Consider the following 25,481-nt stretch of genomic DNA (forward strand, 5'->3'; position numbering starts at 1 on the left):
GATTAATAGATGTGTTAGTACTATTAAAAATTAACAAACTAGAATTATTTGTTATGACACTATCAACAATATTTGCTATTTCATGGCTGTTTTGAATTACAGGCACTTGTTGGTAAATATTGCCAAGATATTCCTTTAATCTATCGCATGCAATTGAATCACTGTATAATAGTACACCATTTTCTGATAATTTATTAATATTTTAATATATAATTGTTCCACAAACATCCCATACGGGACAAGGGAGACTTCTCTCATATCAATGAGTGCACCCCGATTCATATTAGCTCAATGATATGGGACCTACTGTTTATCGCCGAGTCCGAACAGCGTGTCTTAAGACACCACTTTGTAGAGAAGTTTTATTAATATTAGCTTTCCTTTTAAAACCAAGTATTTTATAAACATGTTTATGGGCTCTAGGTCCAGGTTTAATTTTCCTTAGTCTTTCGGAAAATATACGAGACAGTTCAATTTCAAATTGTCTTTTAATTATAATGTTTAACAATTGTATTTGTAATTTGGATCGCATCTATTACGATTTCTGTTGAATATTCGTTTCAATTCCTTCTGTCATGCGTGTTTTTATTTATAAAGATTTATTATCGAGTCTGAAACCACGATTTTTCTTCCTACATTGATGTTTTCCGAATGCGCTGTCTGAGTGTTATTTATAACATCTGTGAAATTATCTATAAAATAATTAATCTCTGCTTTAGAAAGATTCCTGTTTGAATCTGGAAAATTAACAAGCAAAGCCTCTTTTACATCATTTCTGAAATTATCCCAAAACGTATTTTTATATGATGTGTAGCATCTAGGGGAGTTTAACAGAATTGAGAAAGACGATAATTTCAAATGTAAACTAAGCGGTAATGGTAATGGTAATGTATTTACTCGAAAATTTGGTGAAACAATATCTACCATGTTTGTGCTTATTAAATAATGGTCAAGAAATGAAGCACCATTCGGAGAAGAGGGAATTGTATCAGAAATTCGTGAGAAATATATTGACGATTGTTGGAGCCAAGAGAATAACACATTTCCATTCATGTTGTCTAATGTGTCAACCCATGACGAATGTCTGGAATTGATGAAATCAGCTATTTGCCTATAGCGTATGATCAGCATTGCACGGAATGTAGATTGATCCTACTAAAATATTACGTTCAATGCCACTCGAAATGAGGCTAATACTTAGAAACACACATGGAAATTTAAAATCTGGTATGTTGACCCTACGGAATTTGTACAATTTCTTAAGAGCTATTGCTACACCTTGAGAGCTAGCGTCTCTAACGAATGTGTAATTTTCCAATGTAATTCTATGGGAATCACTCAAATGAGTTGCTTGAATAAATCCAAAATCGATGTTGTGAGCATTTAATATACTTGACAATTCTATTCTGCGGCTCACCTCTATGAGTGACCTTACATTGAATGTGAGAAAATTAATTGAATTACGACCCATATTGACATTTTATTTGTTCTAGGAGCTCTAAACATTCGGTCCTCGCTTGCTCCTTTTCAAGAGTTCTATATCTTCTAATAAAATTTTCTATTCTATCCTCTAAGGATGTTACTTCAGGCTGGCAAATATTCCTAGCAATTTTTAAAAACTCCTCAATTAAAACCGGTTTACGCCTTCTTTCGCTAGATTCAGCAAAACAGCTTGCAAATGTTCTATTTGATTCAACAATATTATGACTATTTATTGCCCTGGATACATGGTTAGTCGCTATCAGCTTTTGTTCTCTAGCTGCAGACTTAATGTCCTTCCTCTTTTTTAAATAATCCTTATATGCTGGGAAACCCCTATAATTTGAAGGATGCCCATTCTGTTTGCAATTTGCGCAATATGGCTTATTTTCGTCGCTTGAAACAAATTGGCATTCACCTGGGGCGTGTTTTTCATCACATTTAACACAAATATACGCTCTACTACAATTTTTATATATATGGTCCCATTGTTGGCAACGATAGCATTGCACTTACCCTCAAATTCGACTTTGGGGTCTCCCAAAACCTGTATCAATGTTATTTTTTCTAGAAAAGTCAGTCGAAAATTTTGTAACAGTATCTACTGTATTGGGAACGATAAAATTAATATCGGCTTATTGCTGTTCTATGGTGGAGCCCTCTTAAAATTAATCTGGTACGCTTTAAATCTTTAGGGGTGTACGTGTATGCTGGAATTTTCTTTAGTTTTATGAAGCTCAATCATCTCTGAATGAACGGATGAATCTTTAAGATATAATTTGCTTTTCTTTTGGCCCTTATTTACAATCATAAAAACTATGTTTTTTGATTTCAATGTTTGAATAAAATCTTTTACATTAACATTAAATAGAAAAATTGGAGGACAAAACCCTTTAAGATTATTTACCGTGTTTGAAGTGAGTTCATTTCTAGGAGCGGTGAAAGTTTCTTCAATTGGATTGATTTCGGTAGAGGTTTGAGATTGTTGAGCTCCTGGAATAGATGGTTCCAATAGGATATCGTTATCACCTAGCAATGCAAATCGGTAATGAGAAGGTGGATTTGAATCTAATGCTTTTTCCGAGGATGCACACATTCTCGGTCGTTTAGATTGAGATTGGCTACATTCAATGACATTCGTAATCGGCAAGACAGAATTTGTGTTAGTTTTCTTTTCATTATGACAAACCAAAGAAAATTCATTTTGACAAGCGTCATCACAGTATCTTCTCTCATCAATAGTTTTATTTTTAGCCCGCGATTTAGACGCAACATCCTTAGCCTTCAAGTTGTTAGGAAATATTTCGGAACTATCCATTGAATCTTCTTGACAAGATTCTGCTCGAGATTTGGGATTTATTCTGTTTGTACATTTTCAGATGGAGTCCATTCCCCCGCGGGAATTGGGTCGTTCATATTGAAATTGTTAATTATTCAAAATATGAACAAAAAAATATATAAAATATGTATTTTTTAAAGACAGAAAAAAATGTACGTCTATTCGAATCGAAAGTTTGATCGAGAATCCAGTATAGGTCTACGTCTTCTTCTATCCGCCATAGATGCGTACCTCTCGATTTTCGGTATTTTGAAGGCTTTAGTCACATTATCTTACCGAAATATCGAAAACCTAGTATTTAGTCGGTATAGATCGAGGTTTTGATATAGAAAGGTACCTCCCGAAATTCATTACTTCATGACAATTTGTGGTGGGGAGTATAACAAGTTCGGCCCGGCTGAACTTAACGGCGCGCCGTTCTTACTTGTTTTTCCTGGCTTATTGTATATTTCCTTAGAACATACTATTTTGTGAAATGTGTAGAAATATAGTATTTGTTACGTTCACTTTTTTGTGTTATTTAAGGAAATAAAAATGCACTACATTTCTGTCTCATATTAGCTTAAAGTGTCAAAAGACCCTGATCTTGTGCACCACAATCAATAAAACACCAATATTGTTTGTTACGGACATTGAATTTTTGTCAACCTTCCAACATGACAAGGAAATACAATTTATTACAAAATAAGTAACACTCTAAGAAATTAGAATAGGAACGACAAAAGAATGTGGTATTGCAGTACTCGGCATTGTGGAAAGTTAGTAACTAGATAGATAATAGATAATCCGTCCGTCTGTCCATTATAAATTGTAATCAAACTCCAGGCCGCAATTATGAACCGATCGTCACGAAATTTTGTATGAAGGTAGGGTTCAGACCGGAATAGATCCCTATTTTTATTGGTGATGATCGTGAAATATTAAGCGTGTGAAATGGACCAAAAACATAATATTTATCGAATTTTGTAGCGGCTCTGTAGGTCGCAATAATAGTTCGATCAACGCAATATTTTAAATTAGGTAAGAGTATATGGCAAAGAAGAAGCTTGCAATTTGAGATGACGATCAGATGATATTTAGAGGGTTAATTGGACCACGACTTTTGTGTAAAAATTTTGAAATTTTTTAATATACAGATTATATCTTTATTCCTGTAAGAGACATTCCGGGCAAGTAATCTACACTTGGAGAAGGAACGCTTGACCTTTCTATTGATGTCAATTGTGTTGGTGTACATGATAAGATAACAGAGGTACAGCCTAATATACCCACTTATTTGTTTGTAGTATAGTCATAAACACACTAGAGGTCGCAATTATAGCTCAATAATCATGAAATTTTGCACTAGGTAAGAGTTTATGTCGAACAACATGCCTGCAATTTTGATTATGATCTGATGTTATTTAGCAGGTGAAGTGGACCATCACTTTGGTATGAAAAATAAAAAAAAAATATTTCTGGTCTATATTTTATTTTCTGGATGGCATATACCGGCAAAGTAGCCTATAAAGACAGCTTTACGACAGCGATCAAAACGATAGTTGAACTATCGATAGTTTGCCAGCTCTAATTCCCAAGCCAGGCAACATCAAATTTTCAATATTTAAGAAATAATTGCTTTTGACTCCGATATAAAGACAGCTTTACGACAGCGATCAAAACGATAGTTGAACTATCGATAGTTTGCCAGCTCTAATTCCCAAGCCAGGCAACATAAAATTTTCAACGGTGGCAATGTTGGCGACATTTCCTGAGAATTTCAGCCATGTAAAACTTCTCTACAAGTGTTGTCTTAGGACACGCTGTTCGGACTCGGAGATAAGCTGTGGGTCCCATATCATTGAGCGAATATGAATCGGGGTACACTTATTCATTGATATGAGAGAAGTTTCCTTGTCCCTTCTGAGATGTTTGTGAAACAAATATTATATTACTATTGACGCTTGGTGTGATACGGTACCAGAATCCACAAAGTTATTTGTTCCATAAAGAAATTTTGATTTGTGAAAAGCTAATTCCCAGGGGTAATGGTGTAGGGAATCACATGGACGGCCCAATCCGACTGTAGCCTTGGCTTACTTGTTTTATTAATAATACTTGTCTGTGAAATATTGTTAACGTATTCAATTTTTCCCCACTATAACACAAAATATACTCTAAATCCCATACACATTCTTCCTTCTGTTCAAGCATCAATAAAATACACTTTCGTAACACAGAAGCAGAACACGTGTATTTTGTAACGGACATAGAAAATGAAAGGATACAAAATCGATATGACCACAAGTTCCGAACTTAAAAAACTATCACATCTTTTTCTCCTGCCCAAAAGACGTGGTCTCAATGCAGAGACATCTACAAGCAATTTGTCTGCCATAATAATCTTTTCAAAGCTGAAAATAGGAAGGAGATGCATTTCAAGGACGTAGTCAGTCAGTAACTTACTGCGGCAATAGGATTTTCCCACCAAAACATCTCTAGGAGCCAGACCACAAACAATCAAATGTATAACGATACATACATACGAGTATGTATGTAAGTAAGTACAAAGTGTGTTGGTAGCTGCTGTGGCATTATGATGGACTTTGGCAAATTGCCAATTTCAATAATGTAACCAACTGTCGTGTTATACTGCTGCAAATGGCTATATACATATATACAATACATATTCCTACATACATGCACATACCTATATACATCTAGCAACTCATGGATAGCACTGAGTCATTCACTGAATTAGTGAATGTCGACTATTGGTCATGGGATCTTGGCATTGAAATTGAGATGATGAAGGCAAACACAAGGCATGCAACTTTTCCACGGTGTCATTCAATATCAAGAAAAAGGTGGGGATACTTCCAATTAATTTAATTTGTTATTTATTTAATATTAATATTATTTTTATCCACTGACACATGGACCAGACTGCAAAGTTTTGCTTTGATGACTAGAGCAAGGACAGTTGTTATTCTGTAAACCACACAATTAAGTACGTCAGCTTTATATTTTCCAACAATTGCTTTGTATCACATCTACATACATAACAGAAGAGGCTTATTAGTTGTAATGGTATTTTGTTTTATAGCACATATTATTAAAACATATAGTATTATTCTTTATGATACAAATACACCAGAAAAGTTGTCAAACATTTTGATTGCTTATCTTTGAAATTAGTTTATTTATTGCATTTCTTTGATGGTCGTGAACGTGTCAAACAGTATTGCAGATCCATAATCTCAACTATAAACGACTGAACAGTGCAACAAGAATGAAATTTTGCTCACAGCTTCATACGATACAGCGCACGATGGGGCCGATGACAGGTTTTTGAGGCAAAAAATCACAGAGGCAAGCTAAACCTTCAAAATTTCGTGCAGATGTTTATAATCGGCCTAGAAACTAATCTGCCAAATTTGGTTGATATCGGTTCATATATAGATATAGCTCTCATATATATGTATGTTCGCCCGATTTCGAGTAATTGATGGACCAAACCCGAAAATTCTGTCCAATTATGATGATATTTGGAATATGTGGCGGAATTCGGACTGGATATAAGGTTGCCAAGTTATTTTGAAATCGGTTTAGATTTGGATATAGCTCCCATATATATTTTCGCCCGATTTGAGGTATTTGGTGCAACAAACACGCAATTTCTGTCCAATTTCGATGAAATTTGAAACGTGTGACAGGATTCGGTCTAGAAAAATGTTTGGCAAATTATATTGAAATCGGTTCAGATTTGGACATAGCTCCCATATATATTTTCGCCCGATTTGAGGTATTTGGTGCAACAAACACGCAAATTCTGTCCAATTTCGATAAAATTTAAAATGTGTGACGGAATTAGGTCTAGAAAAAAGTATGCCAAATTATATCGAAATCGGTTTAGATTTGGACATAGCTCCCATATATATTTTCAGCCGATTTTAGGTATTTCGTGCAGCAATCACGCTATATATGTCCAATTGTGATAAAATTTATAGTGTCTGACGGAATCTGGAAAACATTATTGAGACATTATATTGAAATCGGTTCAGATTTGAATATATCTTTCATAAGTTAATTGTTTTCTCATTTTAGTTGGTTGATATCGAACTTCCTTGACAACATAGTTTGTATATTTTTCTTTTGACAAATTGGCCGAAATAGAGGCGGCATGAATCAAGAGCTTGGTATTGTTGCCGTGTTCATAGGAGACTTCCGAAGCAAGTTTTCTTCCTTCACTATAATCCACACTAGGGCACCCTCTCTTCTTTGTATCATTACCTTGTTCTAGCGTAAACACTGTGTCGCTAGCTAACCATAAGCTTTCAAATTGTAATACAATTTTTTTGACCTCCAATTTTTTATCCATTTTTGGTTAAGGCATGCTCAAATGCTATAAACTTATTTTTTAACTCCCGTCACAAAGTTGTCTTTGACACCTCGATTAAATTTAGCAGAAATCCAGTCTATAACGTGTTTAGGTTTTACCTGATTTTCCAACCAAAAATTAAAAATATCCAAATTTTTAAGTTTTACGAAATCTGGAAATTGATAATTTTTTTATTCGCAAGTATACGCAAAATTTCTTTTCAAAATCTGTTAGCCGGTATTGTCACCTTTCACCAGATACATATTTTTAAGAGAATACACCCCGATACCGAAAGTTCTACTCCAAAGAACACATGGACGATACCACAGGCTACATCAAAAAACATCTCTTACTGACACAACAAATTATTGACCACATCTAATATTACATTTACATTTTTAATAATAAACTTAATTTACATAATATTACCCGTATTTTCCATTTTTAAAAAAAAATATGTAATATCAACAGATCAGGTTTTGGCGCCAAAATACTTAAACTGTTTAATTACGACTGAATGTCAGAAATAAACGGAATGAAATTATGACATCTTTGGTTGCTTGGCATGTCGCCGGGGGCCGTTGCCAGATTGTAATATTTTGGTTTTGGAGGTTTGAAAGTGCTAAGAATATAATTCCGTTATTATTTGATTTCAATCACTGACTTGAAAAAATGACTTTTTGCTTCAAAAACCTGCCATTGGCCCCATCGTGCAGCGGAGAACAATTTATTCTACACAAATACTCTAATGATTTTGTCGATGATTTTTTTTAATTATTAATTCTTTTCTGAAATGGTAGCTTTTTCCAAATTCTGATTTTTTGCTATCATAAGCTCTCAAAAAGAACATAAGTCGACCTGTGCTTCTTTCTTAGAAACAAGAGTGCTACCGGACGCATCCACAGGTTGCGGGAAGTGAAACCTTCTAGCTAGCTAGTTATCGATTAAAACGAAGAAACAGTTACAGATATTTCAGCGCATCTGCAGGGAGAGTCTTATTGCTAAAGAATAGCATTTGCCCATAATGTAATGGGAGTTGGTTTGGCTGGACAGACACAGCGTGTTATGCGGTACATTATAACCTTATTGAGTTGCGCCATCGACTCTGAGGAGGCTGCACAAACCGCCCGATTTCATAACCTCTGAATGCCGCCCTTCCATCAATCATGAAAAAGCTAATTGGCTTAGTTTCAGAGAGTTCACTAATCACCGCTTCAGAGATCTGTCCAACCCTTCTGATGTTCGGACAGCAGAAAGGACGTTCACTGCTGCAGCCGCTTGCCCAGCAACCAGCAGATCGAATCCCCGAAATGAGACAAAATTTCCCAAAAGAGGCGGTGGGGCTAGAAAATTAGCGTGATGAACTTAGTCGCGCCAATCCTAGTGATGACACAGTTAGGAAGCAGATACTGGAAGTTAATAGTTGGTCGGTGAGCACAAGCGGACAAGTGGCCAAATCGTCTAAAGGGTATGCAACGTTGGAGCCGGAATAAGTGACTCGTGTTCAACGGTTTAGTCACCCTCGAAAGAAGGAATAGCAGATCTCAGTTTCGTTTGGTGACTTTACGCAGACTGATCCGAAGAGAGATATTTAAATCTACAATTTGCCGAGCACTTTATAACGAGTGGTTTTATCAAAGGCTGAGGTTAGCTCAGTCGTTGCCAGGGTCGACTTAAGGATCCACGAACCTTAATTAAAACAACAGTTAATTGTGCTTATATACTTTATTTATACAATTACGTTAATATGAATATTCAATGGTTTTCAGATTAGTTGGAGATGTAGTGTATGTTGGTTGGCTGATGTTACGGACAACGTCGGGTGGATGCTGTAGGCTTGATGGTGATCGGGTTGATGTAATCGGCTCGAAGGTAATCGGGTTGTAATCTGAGCGAATAAATTGCAAGGAGTGAATGAATCGCAAGGAGCAAACGGATCGGCAGGAGCGAACGAATCGGTAGGAGCGAACGAATCGCAAGGGGCGAACGGATCGCAGGGCCGACGGCTGTTGCTACATTCGGTTCAAGTGACTGCGGTCAGTGCCACACGTCTTATCTTGTACTTCGTTTAACGACAGCACTCGACCAATTCAGCAACGGAAACCAAACATCTTATCCCTCTGGGTTTACGGAGAGAATGAGCATTATTTGTAAGGCGAGTCAACAGGAAATACACTGAACTTAACATTCCTTTTAGTGAGGTAGTACAAATCAGGAATAAGTAATACAAGTGATATGTGTAATGTGTGTGGTGTTGTTGTCTCTACTCCAGTAATGAGACATTAGGGTGGGGAGTATTTATGGTAGGTAGGGCCATAATGTAGCGGCCACGTTACAACTTCAGTAGTTACAGGGAAAAGAGAAAACTACTAGGTCGCATTTGATCCGTTGGCAATACCTAAGACAATTAAACGACTTCTTATATTGAGATGAGCTTTGTATTCTTTCAAGGAAATGGACAGAGTGGTCCAGCTATTGAAGGCAGACAGTAACGGGACCACGCTGCACGTGGGGCTATAGCAAGAGTTGGATTTATACCAACAATTCTCTGTGGAAATGTCTTGCGCCCCCAAATATTGGCCATTTCCAGAGGAAAGTTTTGTAACCCCAACGAAGACTAAATAACCATTTGGGTGGGATAGTAAAGCTAAGAACTTCAAAGTACCGAAAATCCGGAAATACCGTACTAATAGTGCTATATCGTATCGTGATCCTGCAGCACACAATTTCAAAGAAAACGTTTTGTAACCTCAACGGAGTCTAAATACGAAATTTTAGACCTTTCAATGGAATGACAAAGTTGTTTTTTTTTATAATAAACTTATTGATGTTTCATGGCTAAAATCGAAAAATTTATACTTCCGAAAAGCACCTTTCCGCCTAAAAATATACTACATTTTTAAAAAAAATTCTATTGACTTTGTCCTCAGCACTGCTGGCCAGTCATCATACCCCAATCAGTATAAGGTCCATATCTAAAAATGAGCGTCAATTTCCTTCAAAGCAAAACAATTTTCTCGCCATATATATATATATATATATATATATATATATATATATATATATACATTAGGGTTATGACTCTTTTACAACCTCATGATATTTAGTTGAGCTTTTACCTACGATTAAATAAAATTTAATATTAAAATAATTCGATAAAAACACCTCCTGCACACCTTTGAAAAAAATTTTTGACAGATATATAACAAAAAACATTGTGTTTCTCACTAATTCTTTATCATATCACAACATATGTTTATCATTATTAAATATATACATTTATAATTATATTTCATATATCATATCCATTAGTAGTGGTTTTTCAAAATTTAACCCATTTCGTACTTGGTGTTCGATTTTTCAAACAGTAAAATCACTTCTTTTCACAAAAAATTTTATGGATGAAAAAGGATAAATTTTAAAAAGTTTTGGTATATGTATAAAGTCTAATCGGTCAGCAAATAAAAAAATTGTTCCCCTGAAAACCCCCCTCCCCCTCGATGTTAAGGGTAGATTTTTGAAATCTATATTTCTGGATACGTTTTAAATTAATTTTATAAAAATATGAAATTAAAAAAGTAATCATGGGGAATTATTGCCAATATATGTTACCGTTTCACAAAATATAGAGAACATGCGAACATTTACAGATGCGCAAATTGGCTGTTCGAAATTTCGAACACTACATATCGGCAATCCAAAACGTGGACCAGTGCTGACACATTTCGGGGAAAAGTTTTGTAGGTCCAAAGAAGGCTCAATACCAATCTTCAACCATTTTTTCATACAAAAATGGTGAAATAAATCAATAAAACGGCAAATAAATCAATTTTATTTTACTTCTATACATATAGCTTAAGCGCCAGTGTTCGAAATTTCGAACACCAATCATTTTTCATAAAAAGGCAAAAAGTCATAACCCTAATGCGCATACATAATTGGTGGCTTAAACTTGAATATAAGCGGGGACACTAAGGTATAGAATGACACATTGAATATATAGTCCCCCTAAGTATAATCGGCTACGAAAATAGCACACGGTGCTCTTGAAACAATTTTAAATGGAAGGTGCTTACACCTCCGAAGTTTTTGCGGATTCTGAAACTACAATGTTTATAGATGAGAAAAATCAAAAAACAAAAAAAAATCGCCGGAGCGCTTTTTAAATAAATCGCGATTTAAGTTGAAATTTTTAGGGTTTGTTTATTCTTGTCGGTTTTACCGTTTTTGAGATATAGAAGTTCAAATTGGGACAATTCACATTCAATTCAATTCTGTATCGCCCCCTTATAAAAGAATGTCATGACTGCAAATTTTTAACTTAAACTTATATATCTAAAGAAATGGTACAACTTAGGATAAGTTACTTAAGCCAGTCTTGTAGAGAATTTTCACAGCTTTAAGATTTTCTCAGGTCCCATATCGATAAGACTTAACGTAATGGTAAAAATACCACAAAGGCCGATCTTGTAGAGAATTTTCATAGCTACAACATTTTCTTTAGTTCCATTTAGATAGGACTTGGGGTTTCTAAGTAAAATAGTGAAAACCTAAACAACCCCTAAAAATGTCAACTTAAATCGCGATTTATTTAAAAACCGCTCCGGCGATTTTTTTTGTTTTTTGATTTTTCTCATCTATAAACATTGTAGTTTCAGAATCCGCAAAAACTTCCGAGGTGTAAGCACCTTCCATTTAAAATTGTTTCAAGAGCACCGTGAGCAGCTTGCAACGTTTTATTTCAATTATCTATGAAAAATACATACCTATAAAGTTTGTAGATCGTCTAGTTCAAATCAAAAGCTTGTTGAAGAGAAAACTCCAAATAGAAGACATCATACCGAATAAATACTATATTCCATAAAAATCTGTAAATATAATGAAAACAAATAAATATTATATTAATGTTCTTTCAAACTCATATGTATGTATATTTAAATAACAAACTCCTAACACAAATTTATAACGGTGCACTATAGATAATTTGCCCAGTTTTTGAGGCAAAAAATCGATTTTGCAGCTTTTAATAATAATAATTTTTTAGTTGGCATTGAAAAAAGAACATGTCAAAATTTATTAATATGAATGATATTTTTCAAAATAGCGCCATTATCGCGGTTTAAATTGCAGTCAAAGTGAGAATTTCGAAGAAGAAATAAAAAAATATATATTGTAAGGCATATTTCAATGTATTTAAAACCGCGGAAAAATAAACCAAATATAAATATATGTAAAATGGAATAGATTGGCAATTGCGAGAGGAATTTATTTAATATATAATATAGTTTAAATATTTTGGGTAGCGACCAAAAACACAAAAAGTCAGAAATAAATATTTTATTTTTCTTAAACTCACTTCATATAGACTTATACCAAATTGGCCGTGTTTGGCCGTGATTTTGCCACCTAGAACACATTACTGAAAGTCTTCTGCATTGGTATTACTAGGTTTCAAAACCCGATTTTGCCCTTTTTTGATATTTATGAGATTTTATTAGGTTACTTCTCAATAAAAAGTCTTCAAATTGTGGAAGTTTGGTTTGAGGAAATAAACAATAAATGAAAAAATATTGTTGTTTACAATTTCATTGCAAGTAAAATAAGTAATGGTGACAAATTGTTCGATATATCCGTGGTTTTCTATAAACGGTGAGGCAGTAGTAAGCTTTATTTTATCTCTATATTACATACTAGCAAAATACCCGCTACTTCGTATGCGGAAAAGGAATAATATACAAATAAACAATGTTTAATATGGAGAACACTGAAAATTTTGATGTACTAATACCTATTTGAATTGATATTTAATTTCCTTCAAGTACAGCTCGTACACGTTTTGTTCGACATCTACACTTCAACAGCGGCCTACATTTTAAATTTCAGTCCATTTTTTATTAGAACGGTATGGGTATTTTGAAAATTTTATCCACATTTTCCAACCAAATTTTGAAATTTGTGATATAAAAATGTAGAATCCCATTATTCAGAGGATGTTACCCTATATAACAGATAATTCTTGAGACATTTTATTTTTGGCCTTTTTTTCTCTGGATGTAAAAACCTTCAGTACATTATTTAGAAACCGAATTCGTGTTAGCCTAGAAACAATAGTACATTATTCAGTACAATTTTTAAAATCCAGGACCCTAGCTCAAACGTTACAGTTTTAGCTCTTCTTGTTCACCCAATGTCATTTCATACATTTAAAGGGGGATTTAAATAAATATTCTGATCCAATCTCAACAGTGATCCTCATTACAAATTTCATTTATCGATTCACCCAATACCAGTGCTTCAATATTTAGTATTATTTAATACTTCTAGTACACTCTCTACCAATGAACCTGACAAATCAATAATATATCAGATTTTAACTTCTATTCCTTAGCCCAATACCAAATTTATTGCAATTTTGTACTTTTCACGCACTAATGATATAATTCCATCTTCACTTCTACACCCAACGCCAAATTTAATAGCATTTAGTACATTTCGTATTTCTCAATAAATCATCCAGCCCTCAGCCCAATTTTAGAATTTGTATGCATTTCAAAAAATCCGTATCTAACCACCAACACAATCCCTCATACAACAATTCCACCTATGTATATCCCTTCATGCAACACCAAACTGGTACCAAATTTAATACTTATAGTATGTATAAGTTTCAAAAATTACTTCCTTTTATCCAAAACTATATCCCAACCGCGATTTAGTATTTTTCGCAAACATTAGTACGAATTTCCAAAACTTCCTTTCTATCTCCACTCTAAACGTCAACTGCTATGCTAATACCGGAATTCACAATTTCAGCTCTACGCCTTTACACAATAACAATTTGGACCAAATTCTATGCCACTTAGTAATTTTCGTACACTTATTGTACGTATATCCACAACCACATCCATATCTCAACCCTACACACCAACAGCGGCTATAATACCAAATTTCCGAATTCCACCTCTATTCATAATACCATTAATACTTTTCGTATGAAAGTACGAATTTCAATAACTATCTCCAACAGTAATTGCGAATTTCAGGATTCCACCTCTATCCGTCCACCAAAATTTAAATTGTACCAAATTTAGTAGCATTTAGTACTTTTCGTACCCATAAGTACAAATTTCCAAAACTACCTTAATGCTACACTCCATAAGTAATCTTAACGATAAATTTCAGGATTCCAGCTCTATCTGTTCACCCAAATCCAAAATGTACCAAAATTAGTACCATTTAGTACTTTCCGTACCTATAAGTACGAATTTCCGAAACTACCTCAATCCTACACTCCATAAGTAATCTTAATTCCAAATTACAGGATTCCAGCTCTATCCGTCCACCTAAATTAAAATTGTACCATTTAGTACTTTCCGTACCCATAAGTACGAATTTCCAAGACTAAGTCAATCCTACAGTACAACAGTAATCTTAATTCCAAATTTCAGGATTCCTGCTCTATTCGTTCCCCAAAATCCAAATTGTACCACATTTAGTACTTATCGTTCCCATATGAACGAATTTCCAAAACTTCCTCAATCCTACACTCCAACAGTAACCGTAACTCGAAATTTCAGGATTCCAGCTGTATCCGTTCACTTACTTACTTACTTACTTACTTAGCTGGCCCATTACAGAACATTTGTTCTATAGGCCGAACTAAGAAGAGATCTCCATTCCTCTCTATTTGTTGCTTTGCTCTCTGGAATACCGCGCCTTTTCATCTCAACATCCACTTGTTTGCGCCATCTATTCCTTGGCCTGCCAATTCTGCGTGCACCGCCATGTGGCATGTATTCATACGCCTTTTTAGCGGGTTCATCATCGCTCATTCTTATGATATGGCCTAGCCAACGCAATCTCTGCATCTCGATACGTTTAACAATATTGATGTCGTTGTATAGCAGATACAGCTCGTGGTTCATGCGACGTCGATATTCACCGTCAACGCAGATTGGTCCGTAGATCTTTCGAAGAATTTTTCTCTCAAACACACCAAGCACTGCCATGTCTGCTTGCGCAAGTACCCAGGCTTCGGAGCCATACATCAGCACGGGTAGTATCAGTGTTTTGTAGAGCGTTATTTTTGTTTGACGAGATGTGGCTTTGTTTTTAATCTGCTTACTTAATCCAAAGTAGCATCTGTTGGCCAATACAATTCTTCTTTTTATTTCACAACTGATGTCGTTTGTTGTGTTGACGGAGGTGCCGAGGTAGACGAAGTCTTTTACTACCTCAATATTATAGGAACCAACTTCCACAGTCGGTCCGAGCTCAATGGACGCATTGCGCGTCGACACCATCAACTTGGTCTTCTCACCGTTTACCGCCAGACCCACTTTAGCAGATTCTCCTTCGACCTTTATAAAGGTATCAGTTACTTCTTTTACTGATCGACCCATGATGTCTATATCATCAGCATAAGCAAGTAACATGTGACTATTGGTGTAGATTGTGCCACTTCTTTTGACGTTTGCCTCTCGTATAACCTTTTCTAGCAGGATGTTGAAGAGGTCACACGAAAGGCTGTCTCCTTGTCTGAAACCTCTTTTGGTACCAAACTCTTCGGAGAGGTTCTTTCCTATTTTAACTGAGGACCTCGTGTCAGTTAAAGTCATTTTACAAAGCCGGATGAGCTTTGCGGGAATACCAAATTCAGACATGGCTTGGAATACCTTTGAGCGCAGCGGACTGTCGAAGGCTGCTTTATAATCGACAAAAAGGTGGTAGGTGTCGATCTGCATCTCTTGGGTCTTCTCCAGGATTTGCCGCAGGGTAAATATCTGGTCAATGGTGGACTTGCCAGGTCTAAAGCCGCATTGGTATGGTCCAATAATCTCGTTGACCATTGGCTTTAGTCGTTCGCACAATATCCCTGACACGATCTTGTAGGCAATCGGGAGTAGACTTATGCCCCTATAGTTAGAGCATACAGTCTTATCTCCCTTCTTGTGGACGGGGCACAGGATACTCAGGTTCCAATCGTCGGGTACTCGTTCTTCCTGCCAGATGGTGCTAACTAGCTGATGAATACACCTTATCAGCGTGTCGCCTCCGGTTTTGAACAGCTCGGCTGGTAAGCCATCGGCCCCTGCTGCCTTATTATTCTTCAGCCGATTTATTGCTGTCTTTACCTCATCTTGGCTGGGCAGTATACATTCAATACCATCTTCTGGGATTGGGACTGTGGTATCTTCGTCTTCTTCGCTGCTATTGGATACCAACAGATTTGAAAAATGTTCTTTCCATATCCTGAGTATACTATCTGTATCAGTTACCAAATTACCTTGCTGGTCTCTACAGGAGGATGTGCCTGTACCAAAGCCATCAGTTTGATGCTTGACTCTTTGGTAGAATTTTCGGACTTCATTCTGGCTCCTGTACATCTCGATTTTTTCACACTCCCGCTTTTCCATCTCTCTCTTTTTCCTGCGGAAAAGACGTTTCTCCTCTCTCCTTTTCTCCCTGTATCTCTCTCGTGCGCTACGCGTTGCTACGGATTGTAAAGTAGCCTTATATGCCGCATTTTTCTCTTCGGTGGCAGCACGACACTCCTCATCATACCATGGATTCCTTGGTGGAGGTCTCTGGTATCCAAGTATGGATTTTGCGGCTGTTTGCATGGAGTGGGCAATGCTTTGCCATTGCGCTGATATGTTATCGGGATGAGGAGGGCTTTGATTAAGCAATTGGGCTAGTTGAGTGGAATATGCTGTGGCTATCTGTTGTGATTGCAGCTTACCGATGTCTAACTTTCGTGTTGTGTCTGCTCGTACTTTGTTTGCTACGTTTAAGCGGGTGCGTACCTTTGCTGCAACAAGGTAGTGGTCCGAATCAATGTTTGCGCCTCGGAACGATCGTACATCCAACACGCTCGATGAATGTCTTCCATCTATCACAACATGATCAATTTGGTTTCTTGTTTTCTGATCTGGAGACAGCCAGGTGCCCTTATGAATATCGAGATGATTAAATCTGGTACTGCTAACTACCATGTTTTTTGCAGCTGCAAAGTCTATCAGTCTCATACCATTGTCAGATGTTTCACTGTGGAGACTGAATTTCCCGACTGTTGGGCCAAAGATATTCTCCTTTCCAATTTTGGCATTAAAATCGCCTAGAATGATTTTAATGTCATGGGCAGGGCAACGGTCATATGTTTCTTCTAAGCACTCGTAAAATATATCTTTGGTCTGTTCGTCCTTTTCTTCAGTGGGAGCATGAGCGCAAATAAAGCTGATGTTGAAGAATTTAGCTTTTATTCGAATTGCAGCAAGTCTTTCATTCACTGGAGTGAAGCTGGATACAAGATGTTTTAGTCTCCGACTAACTACGAATCCACAACCAAACTCATGCTTTACGTCATGGCAGCTATAATACAGTGCGTCACCTTTAGGTGTTGTTGTGACGCCTTTCCCAATCCATCGTATTTCCTGTATGGCAGTAATATCGGTCTTGTACTTTTCAAGTACGTCTGCCAATGCGAAGACTGCACCTTCTCTATAAAGAGTGCGAACATTCCAGGTGCAGATTCGCAGATCATGGTCCTTAAAACGTTTGCGGGGTTCGTCAACTTTAGAGGGGTTTGTTTTTCTTTTCTTTCGTTTTTTCATAGTAGGCTGTTTTTTCTAGGGGAGGGTTACTAACCCGACGCCCAAACCCAAGTTTTTAACGTTCTTATGGGTGAACGCGCGGCACATGTTAGCTCACTACCTTTAACGGGTGTTAAAGGTAGTTCCCCAGGTGACACCACGGGGAGGTCAGTGTCCACTTGGGATGAAAGAGGGACCAAGATAAATCCTGGGCTTTGCCATGTTAAAACCGGTCAGGACCGTTCCTTGGTATCTTCCATCCCCTACGTCACCCATCCCCTATCCGTTCACCCAAATATAAATTGTACCAAATTTAGTACCATTTAGTACTTCCCGTATCCATAAGTACGAATTTCCAAAACTACCTCAATCCTACACTCCACAAGTAATCTTAATTATAAATTTCAGAAGTCCAGCTTTATCTGTTCACCCGAATCCAAAATGTACCAAACTTAGTACCATTTAGTACTTTCCGTACCCATAAGTACGAATTTCCGAAGCTTCCTCAATCCTACACTCAATAAGTAATTTTAATTCCAAATTTCAGGATTACAGCTCTATCCGTCCACCTAAATTTAAATTGTACCAAATTTAGTACCATTTAGTGCGAATAAGTACGAATTTCCAAGACTAAGTCAATTCTACAGTCCAACAGTAATCTTAGTTCCAAATTTCGGGATCCCAGCTCTATTCGTTCCCCCAAATCCAAATTGTACCAAATTTAGTACTTTTCGTACCCATAAGTACGAACTTCCAAAACTTCATCAATCATACACTCCATCTGTAATCTTAATTCCAAATTTCAGCACTCCAGCTCTATCCGTTCACCCAAATCCAAATTTGGTACCATTTAGTACTCTTCGTACACATAAATATGAATTTCCAAAACTACCCCCATATGTCAATCGTACACTTCTACGGTAATCTAAATTCCAAATTTCAGGTTTTCAGCTCTATCCGTTCACCCAAATCCAAATTGTACCAAATTTAGTACCATTTAGTACTTCTCGTACACATAAGTACGAACTTCCAAAATCATTTCCTTATATCAACACCACTTCCCAACCTTGATTCCCATACCAAATATGAAGATTGTAGCTATATCCGCTCAAAATATACAATTGGTACCAAATTTAGTAACTTTTCGTACACTTATAGGTCGAATTTTCAAAAACCCTTTGGTACATCTTTCTAACTCTCCATCAGTTACCCTCATTCCAAATTTCAGAATTCTAGCTCTTCCCGTTTGCCTAATACAAAGGGTACCATATTTAGTACTTTTCGTACCCTTCTAGGTCGAATTTCCAAAAACCCAGCCTTATCTCACACCTACACAACGACAGCAACCCACAGTCAAAATTTCAGCTTTCTAGCTTCAGCGGTTTCGTCTGGGCGATGATATGTCAGTCACTCACTCAGTCACTCACTCACTCACTCACTCACTAAGCTCTTTTATATATATAGATTAATCATTGATACGGTTTAAGGGAGTACTAAACTCGTCTCTATTAACGTATATTCAAAAAATATACAAAACTGTAGTAACAATTCGTTGGAAAATCTACTCGCGGGGCAAAATTTTTGTTACTTACTACCGTGATCGTTTTCAACAGTTTGTTGTGTATAAGAAAATTAATGAAAATTGCATTGGAAAATATTGCTTTCTTCGTTATATACGTAGTTGCTTATAACCGTTGTTCATTATATCCGAATTTATCTGTAAAAATTATTGTTTTATCTCAATTTTACACATAAATAATTTAAAAAGTTAAAAATCCTTTAATTCCGCTTTTATTAATTTTTGTCTCAAAACAGGGCAAATTACCTATAGTGCGGTGTACAGAAAACATGCAAGTAGATTAGAGGGGCGATTAGTATGGAAGGAGAAAATCTTTCTTGGGAAAGAAAAATTTCACTAGACCCTACGTCTACTGTGAAAATCGAGCTTCCGCAGTTTGATTTGTTTTTTTTTTTTTGGAAAATTTTCAAATTTTCTTTGGCTCATATTTCGTAAACTAATCCATTCTCAAATTATTTGAAATTGGGCGTCAATTTCTTTCAGCCTAAATGCGCACGAATAGTTACAAAGGAGTTCTAAAACAGGCATTTACAGTAGTGAGAAGCATTTTCGAATGTCCGGATTTGTAATTTCATCACGATTTTATAAACTTTTGTACACTTCGAGTCATCAAAACTCAAATTTTTAAGAAGAAATGCGGATATCCTGTACGGGTCGCCATATTCAACAGTGGTAAATATTCTCTTAAATGTATGGGAATATGTAGCTTATGCGTAAAATCTGCGACTCAAGTATACAGTACGCTTCCAAAAAGTAACTTGTTGAAGGAATAAAGAAAGCCTTGTCTTTGCCAACGCAGGATAAACGGGTGTATTCTTAATCAGGAGGGATATACTTATATGGAAGATTACTGAAAGTACTTAATTTTCAATATAGAGTGAATATACATCGATATTCCAATACAATCTTTCTGTATACACGAGCCAATTTTTATACCCTCAGCCTTTAGGCTAGAAAGGGTATATCACAAATATTGTCAATTATTTCATATACCATTTAAAAAAAGATAAGCAAAGGCTATAGTCGGACGGGGCCGAACATGTGATACCCTACACCACAACTTCTAGGAATTAGCAATGTGCAACTGCCTTGCACGATGAATGTCCGGGTTCGATTCCCAGGCCTGTCCACATCAAATTTTCGACGATGTCAAAATACCCCTTAGTAATGTTGGCGATATTTACTTAGTATTTCAGCCATGAAAATCGTTCTACTTGTGTCAATTTAGGACACGCCGTTCGGACTCGGCGATAAAAACGAGGTCACATATCAATAACTTAATATGAATCCAATCTGTTGTTGAATCTGTAGGTATCGTAATGTGGGGCTATACCAAATCAATTTTAGTAAGCTAACTTCTGATTTTTGAAAAAGTTTGAGAATTATTTTTCGGATTTGTAATTTTAGTTGGAGCCGGCAGGGGTTTTTGGAACTTTTGGACCATTATCTCAAGAAGTATGGACTTACCACAGAAAAATTGTACCGTTGCAATAGGGGAAGTGAAAAGAACCTTTTTCAAAAAAATTTAAATAGATCCGATTCGAGTCCTCAAACTGCACTTTTTCCAAATTTTGTGTGACTGGATGAAATAATACGATGTGCAAGTTCGGACCAATCAGAAAATCCCTTTGAGAGTTATCTTGTGGATTTGCCATTTTAATAAGGTTTCTTGTTTATTTTGCAGGGTTTCTTGGTGCTTTTCGGCTATAATCTCAGGAAGTATGGACTTGGTATTGCAATTCTGCCATCGTAAAGGGGGCCGCAAGGACAATCTGCTGAAAAATACTTAAAACGATTGGGGAGGGCTTTTAAATTTCACTTTTCCTAATTTTGTGTGGGAGGTACCCGAAGGTGTGGACCGATATGGTCTTACTCGATCTATATCTGGAAAGAATATTAATATATGGAAAGTGTGGACCAAATCGTTTACACAAAAAAAAACACGAAAAAAAATGTTGAATTTTGTGGGGTAGGAGTGGACCTATATAGCCTATATTCGAACTTAAACTAAGTTTGGTCAAAACATTACGAAGTATGAAATTTGGTTTGAATCGGTAGATCTGTTCGAAGGGAGGAAATTGTGGTTCTATACACAAAAATAGAGAACCACCCCCTTAATATTAACTGATCGCCATCTTAAATTGCAAGCTTCTTCTCTGTCATATACTCTTACCTTATTGAAAATTTCAGGGTGATCGGGCTATTATTGCGACCTACAGAGCCGCTACAAAATTGGATAAATAATATGTTTTTGGTCCATTTGATTTGGTACCCTGTAGAAAGTGTTTTTTTTTTTTAATTCAGAAATTGATGAAATATTTTTCAAAAAACAGAAGTTTGGTAGTATTTCGAACGAATTTGAATTCGAATCGACTTTTCACTAAGTCCATAAGGCCATAGGAAAACGAAGTTATAAATATATTTTTTATTTTACTTATTTATATCTTTACTCTTGGAAAACACAATTATAAGGAATTCAGAATATAATCAACAAAAGTTAAAATTCAAAAAAACATTTTAGATCGCAAATATAAGCGGGCAAAACTAAAGCACCCCCCAATATGAGTACAACAAAAACTATTTAAATCAATATTTCGTTGCGTATCCTCTATTGTGGATGACACAAGCACACCTTTTAGGCATAGAGGATATTAAATTATAAATTATTTCTGGCTAAGTAATTAATTTTCGGAAAATATAGCTTAAATTATCAAAATATTGTAAATTGGGGGCTATACTCAAACGTGGACCCAGGTCCACAATTTTTGGTGGAAATGTTTTCTGACCACTAGTTACCCTAAGTTTAAAATTACAGCTAATTTAGTAGGAAAATGTGGCATAAATCCTCATAATGACGAAAATCGGGAGGTACCGCTATAAGTGGGCTATACCAATATATTATCCGATATTGTTCATATTCATCCAAAAATGATGCTACAGCATCTTCTGGTCAAATACAAAGTCGCTAGACTTAAAAATTAGTAAAAGAACGATTTACAGAAGAGCGGTAGAGGCCGTATTATTTTGTCGACGAACAGCAAAAAAATCATTCATGTCGACAAAAAATTAAAACGCCAGAACTCACCAAGACCCATCTGAACTGCAGTGTTCAAAAATGGAAGACTGTTTTCTGATGAATCTATGCGTGGACCAAATGGGCAACGGTTAAAAACTAAATATTGTAAAGGCACTGTAAAACATGGAGGCTGAACATAATGGTCTGGAATTTTTTCTCGGGGCAAGTGATTGGACCAATTCATTAATTTAATGGAATTATGGATTATTTCAAGTATCGTAACGTATTAAAAGGTGAATGGGCATTCCAGGAAGACAACGAGTCTAAACATGTATCGAAAGTGGTTAAAGAGTGATACCAGAACAATTCGAAAGAAGTTCTCCATTGGCCTGCCCAATCACATGATCTAAACTCTCGATTTAGACTTGGTGGAGATCGTTACCTCAAAAAATCAATAGAAAAAATTGGAAAACCAAAGAAGATTTATTAAAGCCGCAAAAATAGCCTAGGAGCAATATCGCCTGCAATAATTAATAATTAGTATCCTCTATGCCTAAAAGGTGTGCTTCTGTCATCCAGAATAGTGAATACGCCACGAAAAATTGTTTCAATAGTCTTTGTTGTACCTCATATTGGGGGCTGCTTTAGTTTTGACTGCTTATATTTGCGACATAAAATGTTTTTTGAATTTGAATTTTTGTTTATTATATTCTGAATTCCTATGGTTGTGTTTTCCAATAATAAAGATATAAATAAATAAAACTAAAAATAAAAAATAAATTTATAACTTTGTTTTCATAAAAAAATGTACTGAGGGGTGTTTTAGTTTTGGCCGACACATGGAGGCTGAACATAATGGTCTGGAATTTTTCTCGGGGCAAGTGATTGGACCAATTCATTAATTTAATGGAATTAATGGATTATTTCAAGTATCGTAACGTATTAAAAGGTGAATGGGCATTCCAGGAAGACAACGAGTCTAAACATGTATCGAAAGTGGTTAAAGAGTGATTCCAGAACAATTCGAAAGAAGTTCTCCATTGGCCTGCCCAATCACATGATCTAAACTCTCGATTTAGACTTGGTGGAGATCGTTACCTCAAAAAATCAATAGAAAAAATTGGAAAACCAAAGAAGATTTATTAAAGCCGCAAAAATAGCCTAGGAGCAATATCGCCTGCAATAATTAATAATTTAGTATCCTCTATGCCTAAAAGGTGTGCTTCTGTCATCCAGAATAGTGAATACGCCACGAAAAATTGTTTCAATAGTCTTTGTTGTACCTCATATTGGGGCTGCTTTAGTTTTGACTGCTTATATTTGCGACATAAAATGTTTTTTGAATTTGAATTTTTGTTTATTATATTCTGAATTCCTTATGGTTGTGTTTCCAATAATAAAGATATAAATAAATAAAACTAAAATAAAAAATAAATTTATAACTTTGTTTTCATAAAAAAATGTACTGAGGGGTGTTTTAGTTTTGGCCGACACTGTATGTCCACAATTTGTGGTGCCGAAGGTTTCTGACTACTGGGAATCCAAAATACCAAATTACAGCCAATTCAAGCCGAAAATATAGATAAAAGCTTCAAAATACCTGAAATCGGGCGGTACCGTTATATGGGGGTTATAGCAAAAACTGGACCATATGGATGATTTTCTAGCTAAAGTATTTTTACTTATTTTAAGCATTTACTGAAAAATCAGATCTATCCGACGATTAGCAATATTTTTGTCGCAACTCACACATACAAGCGGGACCACTGTGCAGTGGCGAAGCCACTTCATGTTACCTTAAATTAATATCGCATCCCATATAGAAATTACCAATCGGTGACAACAAAATTGGGGTTTTGGTAGACATATGGTCTAGCGGCCTTTTTTTGCTCAGTACAGTCTCAAGAATGAGAAATGCGCAGCTCCCCCTAAGATGTTAAAATCGCCCCATCCTAAAATATATACATACATAGTTCAAGTTTGATGGAGCTAGGTACAAGTAATTATCTTAACTCGAAAATTATTTGATTTCCACAGGAGAATGTATACCTGAGGATGAACACCCTTTACAGACTGCAAATTTTTTATCTCTTGGATTTGGCCATGGAAACTCGCAATAAGGGCAGACACAATTGTTGCCACTGCATCTAAAATAGCGCCATAGAAAAACTCATATGAAATTTAATAAAATAATCAACAAATTTGCAATAAACAAATTGAGAAATGATTCACATACGGCAGCTAATAAAACACAAACAAAACTTAACATTTTTTACTGCTAGCTCATGCTGAGCCTATTATCGTCAACAATTATATTATCATTAGCATTGGGGTTATCAATTAGAATCGCACTTAAAAATTGTAAACATGTTGAGTGTTGGAATCATCAAAGTAAACAGAATTTAATTAGATATGAAGAAGCGCAAAAAATATTTTAGGAATCCATGTGCGGCAGTAAGATGAAAATTATTTAATTGCAGTAATATTGTTTGTTTTTTTTGTTTTTTTTTTTTTTTAAATTTAAAAATAAACGGAAAAACGACTTGACTTGTGTGGCATAACTAGACGATGTTGCTTTTTTAAGAAAACTGCGACCCGGTGTGAATATCCACAGATGTTTGCCACGAAAATTCTTTTTAATTCTACAACAGATGTGCACATAAACTAATCCATTTATAATTGAATGTGAAATATTAATGAGAAAACATACATAAAACAGTTATAATAAATATTAAATCGTTTTTTTTAATTAATGGGATTAGGATTGTAATTAATTAATTTCGGAAATATTTTTACTCTAGGAGAAAGACAGAAATTTGATTAAAAAAATCATATACGACTCAAACAAAGAAACCTTATTCTCAATTAGACTTCATTAACTAAGAATTATTATTCGTTTGTGATGTGAGTGAAGACATGTCATCTCAAAAATAGGCTAGAAAAAAAGCAAATAAAAATAAAAGTTAATTCCTGATGCTTTATAACGTCCCCAGCAAACCTGGATTCTTTATACGGCTTTAATTTCCAAAATGAATTTTCAAACGCCCTAAATTAATCTAAAAGTAAATATAAAATGTACCACACTTCTAGATATTTTGTTAATTAGTTTGGTCCGG

At 35.6% G+C, this 25,481-nt stretch overlaps 1 protein-coding gene across 1 annotated transcript in view; it reads right to left on the minus strand.

Moving 5' to 3' along the window:
* LOC141402657 (adenylate cyclase type 6) overlaps nt 1-25,481 on the minus strand; it is a 555,913-nt gene that overhangs the window by 486,914 nt on the left and 43,518 nt on the right. Inside the window, exon 2 of the mRNA XM_073984363.1 lies at nt 11,945-12,046. The gene's annotated coding sequence lies outside the window, so the exon portion shown is untranslated. The remainder of the gene's footprint in view (nt 1-11,944; nt 12,047-25,481) is intronic.

The sequence above is a fragment of the Musca autumnalis genome, unplaced genomic scaffold (assembly GCF_047663935.1).
Source record: "Musca autumnalis isolate F117 unplaced genomic scaffold, ASM4766393v1 scaffold_4, whole genome shotgun sequence".
Classification (NCBI taxonomy): Eukaryota; Metazoa; Arthropoda; class Insecta; order Diptera; family Muscidae; genus Musca; species Musca autumnalis.